The sequence below is a fragment of the Meles meles genome, chromosome X (genome assembly GCF_922984935.1).
Source record: "Meles meles chromosome X, mMelMel3.1 paternal haplotype, whole genome shotgun sequence".
Taxonomy (NCBI): Eukaryota; Metazoa; Chordata; class Mammalia; order Carnivora; family Mustelidae; genus Meles; species Meles meles.
Window position 1 is genome coordinate 85,320,256 of NC_060087.1, and position 14,692 is coordinate 85,334,947.

Sequence of the window (14,692 nt, forward strand, 5' to 3'; positions counted from 1 at the left end):
TCTTATTCACATGCTCACTGGAGTAGCACTTTTAATTTTCTTCAAGAGGTTTTCCTTTGCATTTACAACTTGGCTAATTGTTTGGTGCAAGAGGCCTAGCTGTCAGCCTATCTTGACTTTTGACATGCCTTCCTTACTAAGCTTAATCATATCTTGCTCTTGATTTAAAAATGAGAGACGTACAACTCTTCTTTTTACTTGAACATGTAAGGTCATTGTAGGGATATTAATTGACCTAATTTCAATATTGTCATGTCTCAGGGCATAAAGTCCTGAGGAGAGGGAGAGAGATGGGGAACGACTGGTTGATGGAGTAGTCAGGACACACATACATTTATCAGTTAAGTTTGTTGTCTTACATGGGTACGGTTTGTGGTGTCCCAAACAATTAAATAATAACAGCAAAGATTACTAATTGCAGATCACCGTAACAAATATAATAATGAAAAAGTTTGAAATATTACAAACGTTATCAAAATGTGACACAAAATGAGGAAATACTGTTGAAAAATGAAGGCAATAGACCTGCTCAATGCAAGGTTGCCACATACATTTAATTTGTAAAGAATACAATATCTGCAAAGCTCAATAAAGCAAAGCACAATAAAACAAGATATGCCTTTACCATTTTAGAAGTAGCAGCCCAAAGAGGGGCTGGCTGAAGATCCAGAATCATAGTAAAACTTGTTTTTTTTAAATCACTACAAATATCTGCATAATGTTCTTTGACTAGAATGACACCACTACAAAAATACAATACTCATGCTTATAACACACACACACACACACACGCACGCACACACACACACACACACACACACACACATCTTTGATGCAAAGAAAATAAAAAGAAGATTTGTCAGAGAAGATGTGCTAATAGCCAATAGCCCTAAGAGGAATTGTAGCCCCTCTCTAAGTACAAATTAAGTAAAATGACTAAGAGTGAGCTAATGATCAAAAGAGAATACAGGGGTGCCTGGGTGGCTTAGTGGGTTAAAGCCTCTGCCTTGTGCTCAGGTCATGATCCCAGGGTCCTGGGATTGAGCCCCGCATCTGGCTCTCTGCTCAGCAGGGAGCCTGCTTCCCCTCTCTCTCTGTCTGTGTCTCTGCCTACTTGTGATCTCTATCTGTCAAATAAATAAATAAAATCTTAAAAAAAAAGAGAATACAAACAAAGCTTCAATCAAGAGATTGAATACTGGGGGAAGCAACATAGTCACAAAAGATTTTCAGATCATGTCAATTCGTTAGTTTTTTTTATTTTAGTAAAATATATATAACATAAAATTTTCCATTTAAATAATTTTTAAGTATACAAAACAATGACATTAATCTCATTCACAAAGTTATGCAACCATCACTCCTATCTATTTCTAAAACTATTTCAGGAGCCCAAGCAGCAACTGTATCCAGTAAGCAATAACTCTGCATTTTTCTCTCTGCCAGTTTTGGTAACCTCCAAATCTACCATCTGTTTCTATTAATTTGTCTATTTTAGATATCTTATATAAGTGGAATCACTTATATTGTCCTTTTGTGTCTGGGTGACTGCATTTAATGTAATTTTTTGAAGATTCATCCATATTGTAGCATGTTTCAGAACTTCATTCATTTTTATAAATGAATATTATTCTATTGGATGTATATACTACATTTTGTTTCTACATTTATCTGTTGATGAGAACTTGGATTTTCCACCTTTTATCTATCGTGAATAAGATTGAAATGAATATTCATGTACAAATATATGTGTCCCTGTGTTCAGTTTCCTTTGGTATTCTTTTGTCTATCTCTTTTGTGTTTTTGTCACAAATTACGTCTTTACCCATGTGTATCTAATAACATAAACTTATAATTATTTTTATGCATATTTTTATGTCAAGCAAGCATTAAAAATTGAGTTACAAATTAAAAGTGCAGTAATACTGGCTTTTATATTTGCCCATACATTTACCTTTACCAGAGATCTTTATTTCTTATATGACTAAGGTCCTTTCATTTGAACACCTTTTAGCGTTTCTGTGGGGCAGTTTTCTTGGTAACAAACTCACTTAGCTTTTGCTTTTCTGAGAATGTCTTAATTTCTCCCTTATTTTAAAAGGACAGTTGTACCAGATATAGAACTCATGGTTCACTTACTTGTGGAGCATAAGTAATAACACGGAGGACATTGGGGATGGAGAGGAGACGTGAGTTGGGGGAAATCAGAAGCGGAGACAAACCATGAGAGACTGTAGACTCTGAGAAACAAACTGAGGGTTTTGGAGGGGAAGGGGGTGGGGGTTTGGGTGAACCTGGTGGTGGGTATTCAGGAGGGCACATATTGCATGGAGCACTGGGTGGGGTGAATAAACAATGAATTTTGGAACACTGAAAAAATAAAATAATACAAAAGTAAAATATATATATATAAATATATATAATTTGTTTTTCATTTCTTTATTTCTTTTTTCTACTTTATTTCTTTTCTAAGATTTTATTTATTTGACACAGAGAGAGAGGTCACAAGTAGGCAGAGAGGCAGGCAGAGTGGGAGGGGGAAGCAGGATCCCAGCTGAGCAGGGAGCCCAATGCAGGGCTCCATCCGAGGACCCTGAGATCATGACCTGAGTGGAAGGCATAGGCTTAACCCACTGAGACACCCAGGTGCCCCATTTAAGTACTTTAAATATGTGATTGCACTGCCTTCTGATCTCCATGATTTCTAGTGAGAAATTAGATGATAATCTTATTGAGTATCCTTAACTTGTGATAAGTCACTCTTCTTATTGCCTTCCAGACTCTTTTTCTTTCAACAGTTCAATTTTATGTCTTGGCGTAGATCTTTTTTGGTCTATCCTTCTTGGAGTTGTTGAGATTCTTTGCTGTGTAGATTTAATGTTTTTCACCAAGTTTAGTAGTTTGGGTCATTATTTTTATTTCATCTTGAGTCACTTTCAGTAGTTTCTGTCTTTTATATGGATGTGTCCATTTAATCTAAGTTATTGACTTTGTTGCATTTAGTTGTTCATAATATTCCCTTATAACCCAGTTTATAACAGTAAAGTTGATAGTATTGTCCCCTCTTTTATTTTTGGTCGTAGTAATTTGTCTTTTCTCTTTTTTCAGTCTACCCAAGGTTTGTCAATTTCATTCCTCAAAGAACCAATTTCTGGTATTGTTAATTTTCTCTATATTTTCTCTTCTGTATGTCATGAATTTCTTCTGTAATCCTTATAATACTCTTCCTTCAGGTTGCTTTCAGTTGAATTTGCTCTTCTTTTTCCAGATTTTGTGTTTGTTTTTTGTTTTAGCAAATTGGGAAGTTTTCAGCCACTCTTTTTTTTTAAGTAAGTATTATGCCCAACTTGGGGCTTGAACTCAAAACTCTAATATCAAGAGTTGTATGCTCTACTGACTGAGCCAGTCAGGCACCCACAGCCATTATTTCTTTGAATATTTTCTTCTACACTTTTTCTTTTTCCTCTTTTTCAGGTACTCCCATTGCACATATGTTGGTGTGTCTTACATCTTTTGAGTATCTGATCATTTTTCTCTATTCTGTTTTATCCTTGTTCTTCAGATTACACAATGTCATTCAACTTCACTTATATTTTCTTCTTCTACTTGAAATCTGTTGAGCACCTTTAGTGAATTTTTCATTTTCATTATTATACTCATCTAATCCAGGGTTTCCATTCTGTTTTTCTTATTTTTAAAAATCTTTGTTGATATTCTCTATTTGATAAAACATTGTCTTCATATCTTCCATTATTTCTTTAAGCATTGTTTGTTAGTTCTTTGAGGATATTTATAATGGCTACTTAAAAATCTTTGTATGTTCAGTCTGACATCTGGTACTTCTCACAGCATAGTTTGTGTTGCCTCCTTTTTCCTGTATATGGGTCTCATATTCTTCTTTCTTTGTACTGACTTTCTTTGCAAGGACTTTTTTCTTTCTTTATAAGACTTTATTTATTTGAGAAAGAGAGAGAGAGAAAGAACTCAGGAGCACAAGCCAGGGAGGGGGATGGGGTAGAGGGAGAGAGAAGCAGGCCCCTCGCTGAGCAGGGAGCCTAACATGAAGCTCAACTCCAAGACTCTGAGATCACGACCTCAGTCAGAGGCAGATGCTTAATGAACTGAGGCACTCAGGCATCCCAAGCCTTCTTCTTGATTAGGCCCTGTCTTTGGACTGTCAAGATTAGTTTTAGTTTTGTCAAGATTAGTTTCATCCTCATTTTAGCAAGAATCCTGGTAAGCTAGTTTAGTAAGAATCCTACCCTTGAAAGTCAGTTAAGTTCCTCTTCCTTCACCCTTGATATCTAATCAAGTTCCTATTAGTAATTTTAATCCAATGACTTTTTCTCCTTGTGTATTGATTATAAAAAATCCCCTGCTGCCCCTGTTATAGTAGCTGGAATTAAGTTCAATCTCAAGGAATAAATCTTCCTATCATATTTTACTCTGTACAATGCAATTTTTCTTGACAGAATATTTTGTAACTTTTGTTGAAATCTGCACAGGTTAGGTAGTATATTTTAACATCTTTGAATACAAAATAACATCCCCACCCCCCATCTTCTGCACTCTTTGTTTTGGTTGTTCTTTGCTTGCTTGTATTGTGACTTGACTAGGTTATGTTAGTGAAGCTGTTCCCCCCCCCCCCCCCGTGTGAACATTTTGGGTATCACTCCTCAGATGGTGCAAACAGGCACATATACAGGCATCCCGGAATTACAGTTATTTCTGCCAACACACTTTTTGACTGCCTCTTTCTCTGATCTCTGTATTAAGCTGTTTGCTTCATTTGGTATTACACTTGGTCTGTTAGGCTTCCCTAATTGTAGGCTGATTGGTCTGTTTTCAACAAAGCCCTGGGGGATAAAATGCTTAAAAGTCTGATCCAATTAAATTCAATCAGGTATAGTTTTTGAGGCCAGTCTTTCAAGTTTATTCTGACCCTCAGTAGACTCTTATTTATTAACTCTCCCCCTAATTTTCTCTGGTGTACTAGCTGGCCTATAGTTTAACTTGTTGCTTTTATTTAAGGAAAGCTAATGTTTTCTAGTGTAAGTTTAAGCTTTATCTTCCCCAGACTGTGTTTCAAATTGAGTCCTCTCTTTTGGGGAGAGCTGAGAAGCTCTATTTTTATGAGCTACTTCTCTCCCTGGGAAAAAACTGTGAGCTGCTACTTTTGGCAGGGCTGTAGCCTCTGGTTTTATTTGTTTATTTATTTATTTATTTGATTGCTTCTCCTGGTATGAAATCTTTGCTCTAAGAGGAATCCATGATGAGGGCATTTAGGACCCCTTTATTCTCGGTCTGCCTTGTTGGGTAAAGCATTTGTCTTTTGGGTAGTGACTGGTTAAGAAAGGAATCCATGAGTTCTTGGTCACATTCACTAAGAATTTAGCTTCTTCAACTCTAATTTGGAGGAGATAAGAAATGCTGGTGACCTGCCCTCCCAGTGAGACATAAACCTTGATTGAGAACTGAGGGGAAAAGAAGCTCTTTAATTTTGGCTGTGCCTCCAGAGTATAGTTTCTGTTAAGCTGAGCTGGAGGTGAAGAGGAAGGAGGCAGCAGGTCTTGGTTCAAATGCCAGGAACCCTTATTGTTTTTACCAAGTTTTGTTAGATTTTCCTTTAATGAATGTTTCTTCATGTGCTATTTTCCCTTAGGATATTTCCTAAAGACATTAAATGGTTGAGTTTTTTAATAGTTTTCATCTGATCTACTTGTTTAATTGTTGAGTGGGTCTTCATAGCTCTTCCTGTTGTCACCACAAAAGTTATGTCAATTTTTAAATTGCCATGCAGTTTCACTCAATAGATATAGAACTGGTTAGATTTTCTATTTCTTCTTTTTTTCCATTTTGGTAAGTTGTGTTTTTTATAAATTCATGGATTTAATCTAAATTTTAAATTTACTAGAATGACATTGTTCTTATTATTCTTTTATTGTATTTTTAAAATCTGTAGAATATGTGCTGTTCTTCTTTCTTTTATCCTTGGGATTTCTATTGTGTCTTCTCTTTTTTTCTTGGACAATTTTTTTTAAAGATTTTATTTATTTATTTGACAGAGATCATAAGCAGGCAGAGCAGCAGACAGAGAGAGGAGAAAGCAGGCTCCCTGCTGAGCAGAGAGCCCGATGTGGGACTCGATCCCAGGACCCTGAGATCATGACCTGAGCCGAAGGCAGAGGCTTTAACCCACTGAGCCACCCAGGTGCCCCAATTTTTTATTCTATTAGTATTTACATGCAATTAACGTTTGTGTTTCTTTTTTTGTTTCATTTCTTTTTATTAATTTCTATTCTTAATTATTTCTTGTTTTAAGAATTGTGTGGATTTGTTTTCCCCAAAAAACTTACTTTCAGGCAAATTTAAGATTATTGATATTTTTCAGTCTTTCTTATTTTCTAATATATGCATTTAAAGCTATAGAATTTTTTATTAAGCACAGATAGCTGCTTCCCATGGGTTTCCATTTGTTGTGTTTTTATTATCATTCAATTAAAGGTAATGCTAAATTTGACTGTAATTTCTGCTTTTACTCATGAATTACTGAGAAATGTATTGCTTAATTTCCAAACACTTTGAGAATTTTGTTGTTGTTATCCATTTGTCATTATTAGGTTTATTTGTTATCCGAGAACATATTCTGAATTATATTAATATTTTAAAATTTGTCACTACTTGGTTAAAAGACTGAGTAAAAGGTTGATTTTAGCAAGTGTCCTGTTTGCATTTGAAAAAAATGTATACTCTCCAATTGTAGTTTGTATTGCTCTATATATGTAAATTAGGTCAACTTTGTTAGTCTTATTGCTTAAATCTTTAATACTTCTGCTGATTTTTTTTCTAATTATCCTATCAATTATTTAGAGAGGTATATTTACATGTTCCACCATAACTTTAGATTTCTCTAATTTTCCTTTTATGTCTGATATTTTTTGTATTGTATATTTTGAAACAATGTTAGTACAAGGATACAGACTTACAATTTTAGTACCTTCCTATAAGATTGACAATTTTATCATCATAAAATATATCTCTCTATCTCTAGTAATGTTTCTTGGCTTATGGATTACTTTGACTTTCAATCTTTCTGTGTCCTTAAATTTTTGTTGTGTCTCTTTAAGCAGCATTTGATTTATTACTTCTATCAAGTGTGATTTGAAGTGTTTAGTTTGTTTATATTCAGTCTCATTATTGATCTGTGCGTATGTCTTTCGTCTTACTATTTGTTTTCTATCTGACCCTCCTATCTAGGTTCCTACTGATTAAACTGGACTACAAAGCCTTAATAAAGGCAACTTGTGGATCCCCTTAAACTTGTGTTCAAAATTAAATGCACATATGTGCGTAGGGATGGATGAATCCATTTATTCAAGGTGTATGTATATGCTAAGGAGAGAGTCTATAGTTCTCATTAGTTTAGGAAGGGAGATTATGATATAAAAAATAGTGAAGGTCACACAGCTAGTAAGAGGCAGTGTGTGGATTTTGTTCCAATGCCTGGACTCTTACCAAGTATCCTGAGGCTATCATGGGTAAATTTTTATATCCTTACTGATATTTTTCTGACTGTACAATTAGTTACCAAGAAACTTCTGTTATTCTTTCTCACTATGATTGTGGATTTTCCTACTCATCCTTTTATTTTGGTTTTTATTTTTGCTTTATGTCTTTAGGTGCATATAAATTAGGTATCATAATACAATCCTGGTGGATTGGTCTTTTTTTCTTTATTAAATATCCTTCTTTGTAAATCCCCATTGCCTTAAATTCTATTTTGGTTGATATTTAAAAAGCAACAATAGCTTTTTGGTAGACACAATTTGCATAATATACCTTTTTAAATTAAGTTTTAATTCCAATATAGTTAACATACAGTGTTACATTAGTTTCAGGTGTACAATATAGTGAATCAACAATTCTATACATTACTCACTGTTCATAATGATAAGTGTACTCTTTAATCCTCATCACCTATTTCACCCGTCCTCCTGCCCACCTTCCCTGTGGTAACCATCAGTTTGTTCTCTATAGTTAAGAGCCTCTTTCTTGACAGGTATCATATGATTGGTTTGTCTCTCTCTTTTTTCCTTTGTTCATTTGTTTTGTTTCTTAAATTCCACATATGAATGAAATCATATGGTATTTGTCTTTCTCTGACTGACTTACTTTGGTTAGCATTGTACTCTCTGGATCCATCCATGTCCTTGCAAATGGCAGTATGTCATTATTTTCTCTGGCTGAGTAATATTCTATTATATACATACACCTCATCTTCTTTATCCATTCATCAGTTAATAGCATTTGGGCTATTTCCATAATTTGGCTATTGTAGATAATGCTTCTATATGCTTTGGGGTGCATGTATCCCCTTGAATTAGCATTTTTATATTCTTTGGGTACATACCTAGCAGTACAATTGCTGGATCGTAGGGTAGTTCTATTTTTAACTTTCTCAGGAAACTCCATACTGTTTTCCAGAGTGGTTGCGCCAGCTTGCATTCCTACCAACATTACAAGAGGGTGCCCTTTCCCTTTCATCTTGTCCTCACCAATATCTGTTCTTCCTTGTATTGTTGATTTTAGCCATTCTAACAAGTGTGAGGTAATCCCTCATTGTGGCTTTGATTTGAATTTCCCTGATGATAAGTGATGTTGAATATCTTTTCATGTGTCTGTAGGTCCCTGGTTGTCTTCTTTGGGGAAATTTCTATTCATGTTTTCTCCCCATTTTCTTTTTTTTTACACCCCCCCAAAATTAAAAAGAAATAAAACTATGCTTATTTGGATATTATATAGAGATCCAAGAATTATCCACTAATTAACTCAACTTCATATTTGTTTTTTGTCTTAAAGTTAAAAAAAGATCTTGGAAACAAGTTTCAGCAGACACATTATAGGACATAATTACTATTGATACACTATGTTTATCAGCTTTATAGTTTTTTTTTACTTAATTTAATTTAATTTTATTTTTTTAAATTTCTTTTCAGCATAACAGAATTCATTGTTTTTGCACCACACCCAGTGCTCCATGCAATACGTGCCCTCCATAATACCCACCACCTGGCTCCCACAACCTCCCACCCCCGCCCCTTTAAAACCTTCAGGTTGTTTCAGAATCCATAATCTCTCATGGTTCACCTCCCCTTCCAATTTCCCTCAACTCCCTTCTCCTCTCCATCTCCCCATGTCCTCCATGTTCTTTGTTATGCTCCACAAATAAGGGAAACCGTATGATAATTGACTCCCTCTGCTTGACTCATTTCATTCAGCATAATCTCTTCCAGTCCCATCCATGTTGCTACAAAAGTTGGGTATTCATCCTTTTTGATGGAGGCATAATACTCCATCGTGTATATGGACCTCATCTTCCTTATCCATTTGTCTGTTGAAGGGCATCTTGGTTCTTTCCACAGTTTGGCCACCGTGGCCATTGCTGCTATAAATATTGAGGTACAGATGGCCCTTCTTTTCACTACATCTGTATCTTTGGGATAAATATTCTCCCCACTTTCTAATTGGATTATTCATTTTTAGGGTATTGAGTTGTAGAAATTCTTTTTTTTTAATTATTTGACACACACACACAGAGTGAGAGAGAGAGAGAGAGAGAGAGAGAGAAAGGGAACGCAAGCAGGGTGAATGAGAGAGGGAGAAGCAGGCTATTCACAGAGCAGGAAGCCTGAGTGGGCCTCGATGCCAGGACCCTGGGATCATGACCTGAGCAGAAGGCAGACGCTTAACAAATGAGCCACCCAGACACCCCTAGAAGTTCTTTATATTGTTTGTATACTAAGTCTTTATCAGATATGTCATTTGCAAATATCATCTCCCATTCTGTAGGTCGGCTTTTAGTTTTGTTGTTTCCTTCACTGTGCAGAAGCTTCTTATTTTGATGAAGTCCCAATGTTTATTTTTGCTTTTGTTTTCCTTGCCTCAGGAAATATATCTAGAAAGAAGTTGCTCTGTCCAATATCAAAGAGGTTACTGCCTTTGTTATTCTCTAGGATTTTGATGGTTTCCTGTGTCACATTTACATCTTGCATCCATTTTCAATTCATTTTTGTGTATGGCATAAGAAAGTGGAAAGTTGTTCAATTTGACAACTTTTCTTTTTCATGTAGCTTTTCTTTTGCATGTAGCTGTCCATTTTTCCTAACACCATTTGTTGATGGGACTGTCTTTTTTCCATTGCATATTCTTCCTACTTTGTCAAAGATTAATTGACCATATAGTTGTGACTTCAGTTCTGGGTTTTCTGTTCTGTTCTATTGATCAATGTGTCTATTTTTCGCCCGTACCATACTGTTTTGATCAGTACAGCTTTGTGATATAACTTGAAGTCTGGAATTCTGATGCCTCCAGCTTTGCTTTTCTTTTTCAAGATAACTTTGGCTATTCAGGGTACTTTTTGGTTCCATACAAATTTTAGGATTGTTTGTTGGTGTTGCTATGTTGATAGGGATTGTGTTAAATATGTAAATTGCTTTGGGTGGTGTAGATAGTTTAACATTTGTTCTTCCTTCTTCCAATACATGAACATGGAATGTCTTTCTATTTCTTTGGGTCTTTTTCAGTCTCTTTCATCAGTGTTTTATAGTTTTCAGAATACAGTTTTTTCACCTCTTTGGTTAAGTTTGTTACTAGGTATCTTATTGTTTTGGGTGCAATTGTAAATGGGATTGATTCCCTTAATTTCTCTTTCTGCTGCTTCATTATTAGTGTGTAGAAATGCAACAGATTTCTGTACATTGATTTTATATCCTGCAGCTTTACTGAATCTGTTGGTAAGTTCTAGCAGTTTTTTGGTGGAGTCTTTTGGGTTTTCTATATAGAGTATCATGTCGTCTGGAGATAGTGGAAGTTTTACTTCTTCCTTGCTGATTTGGATGCCTTTTATTTCTCATTATATTTGGATTACTGTGGCTAGGACTTTCAGTTCTATGTTAAAAAGAACAGCGATGAGACTGGACATCCCTGTCTTGTTCCTGACTGTAGAGGAAAAGCTCTCAGTTTTTGCCCATTGAGGATGATATTAGCTGTGGGTTTTTCATATATGGCCTTTTTTATGTTGAGGTATGCTCCTTCTAAACCTACTCTGTTGAGAGTTACTTCATGAATAGATGTTGTACTCTGTCAAATGCTTTTTTTGCATTATGAATATTGTTATTATTACCATTATTTTCTGCATATTCCAAACTAATGTGATGACATATAGTCAGAATTGTTTTAATTGCAATAAGATTGGAACTGCAGAATAAAATAAAATATAAGAACCTGACATTGAAGTACATACAACAAAAATTTTGCCTTCAATTACACATCCATTCCAAATATCACCAGTGGTGAATTTCTTTAGGTCTCTTTGTATTTGTATATGCACACTTCTCTATATATTTATACACCTAACTTTCTTGATTATTAGATTGCAGCATCAGCAACATATACCATTGATTCAGAAACAGTTTTTTTTGAGAAAAAAATAAAACCATCACATATAATCTACATACATATTTTATGTTTTCTAATATGAAAAATGTTGAATGATTTTTTTAAAAAACAGATACTAACAATAGAATAAGACAATTTAGGTCATGTGATGTTTGCATTGCTAGGATCTCTGACATTTTGAGGTATTTCCGTGCAGTCTTTTTCTAGGCATATTTGTACTTACCATAGACTAAATGTGTCCCCCTGCCAAATTAATATGTTGAAAGTTAATCCCCACCTTGGTAGTAATTAGGGGTTGGGCCTTTGGGAAGTGATTAGGTCCTGAGGGTGGACCTCTTGTGAATGGGATTGGTGCCCCTATAAAGGAGGCCTCTGCATGCTCCCTTGCTCTTTATGTGATATGGAAAGCAAGGAGACTTGAAACATGAAATGGACCCTCACCAGATGTCAAATCAAGACGGCAGGGCCTTATCTTGGACTTCCCAGCATCCAGTACTACGAGAAATAATTTTCTGTTATTTAAGCCACCCAGTCTATGGTACTTTTGTTATTGCAACCCAAATGGACTAAGTCAATACTCAATATAATTGTATTTCTACTGCACTACTATGGTTCTCCAGTGTTAGTCCACATAAGATTCTCTCAGAGGAGCATGATAAGAATGTATGTTTCGGGGCCCAGTTAGAAGTGTGTTTAAATCATGGAATATAGGAAGGGGTGCTAAAGTCTACATTGTTAGCAAGAGAGAGAGAGAAAATTCTAAAGCAGGCAGTCTATGTGACACATTTCATTTGCAAATCAAATTAAATTTTATTCATGTTTTAATTTGGCATGCCATCCAGACCCTACTGGGCTCCTTAAGAAATGCAAGTTGGCCTCTAGAGAAATAAAATTACTTACTTGCTGTTCTTTGGTTAAGAGTTAGAACTGGATCAAGGACAAGGATCCCCACAGAATCATAATGTGCATAGTGAACATTTATTCAACATTTACAATGTGTCAAATATTACAATAGGCGCTAGGAATGTAAGGTCGATTAAGAAACTCTACTTGTTAAGAATGACACAATTTTGCGGAGGATTAATTGATAACATTTTTATGGATTTTTTAATCTTATAAAATATTTTAAACTCCTTCATGTAGGGACAAGATCAGGTTTTGGGGGTGTTACTCTGCTTTGATGTAAGAAGGTGAAAATGCCTGTAATTTATATACTTCATGTATGCCTGTTGCCCTAGGGGGTGGATCTGCCCAGAAGTCAACTGTGGCAAGAACGTGGGAGGCATAAAAAGCCAATCTTGTGTTATTCTTGAAATTTCCACTACTAAAATATATAGAAAATCAATGTAGTCTTTATTATAATTAAGATAATAAATGACTGGCTCCAATTGTTTAAGCTATCATTTTACTTTATTCATCTTTTACTTTATTATTTTTTTTAAATTTTATTTATTTATTTATTTGACAGATAGAGATCACAAGTAGGGAGAGAGGCAGGCGTAGAGAGAGAGAGAGAGGAGGAGGAGGAAGCAGGCCCCCTGCCAAGCAGAGAGCCCGATGCGGGGCTCGATCCCAGGATCCTGGGATCATGACCTGAGCGAAAGGCAGAGGCTTAACCCACTGAGCCACCCAGGCGCCCCTCATCTTTTACTTTATTAATGAAGTCTCATATTCATGTGTTGACCCAACACTCTCCATCCCAATGGAATCATGTCTGAGTCTCTGGAGAGCAGAGGACTCGTAAGTAAAACAGAAAAGGCCTATTTTTACTAAGATCTTGACTAAGATATTTAATTACTGAGGCACATTTGTGTGGTACCTCCCCTTCATAAGTGTGACAATGATCTCATAGAAATCAGTGGGGTTTTGTCACCTTGAAGACCCCAACATCAACCACTGTCAACAGATGGAAAAAGATGAAGGAGAGGTGACAGTAGAGTCTAGAAGACATGGCAGAATCCAGGGAAGGGTGGCACCCACTTTTCAGCTACCTGAACTTGTTCCTGGGTACAGGCTAGATATCTCTCAGCCCTCCCTGAGTATCTCTGGGGTTTGCAGTTCTGAAAAGGCAAGCACATGGGGCAGGGTCTAAGTCAACACAGTTCACATATTCAGTACCTCATCTGATTTACTCAGCAGCTCTGGGAGGCAAATAGTATTCCGTTTTCACAGGTGACAAGGGTGACCCTTTAAAGTTATGGTAATAAATACTGGAGTTATATTGCTAAGTAAGAAATTCTTAAAAAAATAACTTGAAATGTACTTTTTTAATTCGTTCAACAAGTTTTTATTAAATGGCACTAAAAAAGCTGATTGACACATTACTTTAACTATTTTTATTATATTTAAGGATATGAGTAATATACACAAATTCTTGGAAAGTATGAAAGACAAAAAATTTTAAATCATCTATAAGTATGACATATAAACAGCCCCATTTTAGTAGATATATTTAAGATTGTTCATATATATAATACATAATTGAAAAATAAGTAGCAATAAATTTACACATTGCTCTGTAACTTTTTCATTTTAAAATCCATAATGAGGGGCACCTGGGTGGCTCAGTCATTAAGTGGCTGCCTTTGGCTCAGGTCATGATCCGATTGAGTTCCTCTTTGGGCTCCCTGCTCTGCGGGAGGCCTGCCTCTCCCTCTCCCTCTGCTTGTGTTCCCTCTCTTTCTATGTCTCTCTCTGTCAAATAAATAAATAAAATCTTAAAATAAAATCAATAATGAGTGGTACACCTGAAACAAATGTAATATTGTGTGTCACCTATACTCAAATAAACAAATAGTGACCATCTTTCTATTCAAATGTGTGAAACACCTCTGCTGACAAAGACTTGTTGATTTACTCAGAATGCAATATTCAAATAGAAGTTGGCAATACTAAAAGCTCTGAGGTAATTGAATCAGCAAAATTGTATCAAGAAAAGGTGAAAGGGGGCCCCTGGGTGGCTCAGTGGGTTAAAGCCTCTGCCTTCGGCTCAGGTCATGATCCCAGGGTCCTGGGATCAAGCCCCACATTGGGCTCTCTGCTCCATGGGGAGCCTGCTTCCTCCTCTCTCTCTGCCTGCCTCTCTGCCTACTTGTGATCTCTGTCTATCAAATAAATAAATAAAATCTTCAAAAAAAGAAAAGAAAGAAAAGGTGAAGAAACAGAAAACAATACTTGAAAAGTATTAACTCCAGAGTAAACCTTAGTTTTTAAAGCATAAAGAAAAACTCATCAT

General features: G+C 35.7%; 1 protein-coding gene across 2 annotated transcripts in view; it reads left to right on the forward strand.

Moving 5' to 3' along the window:
- Positions 1-14,692, forward strand: part of LOC123934513 — a 43,610-nt gene that overhangs the window by 18,114 nt on the left and 10,804 nt on the right. Inside the window, exon 1 of one of the 2 annotated variants that reach the window (XM_045994661.1) lies at positions 6,173-6,211. The exons of the other annotated variant lie outside the window; for it this stretch is intronic. The gene's annotated coding sequence lies outside the window, so the exon portion shown is untranslated. Of the gene's footprint in view, positions 1-6,172; positions 6,212-14,692 lie in introns of those variants that run through there. 2 annotated transcript variants of the gene reach the window in all.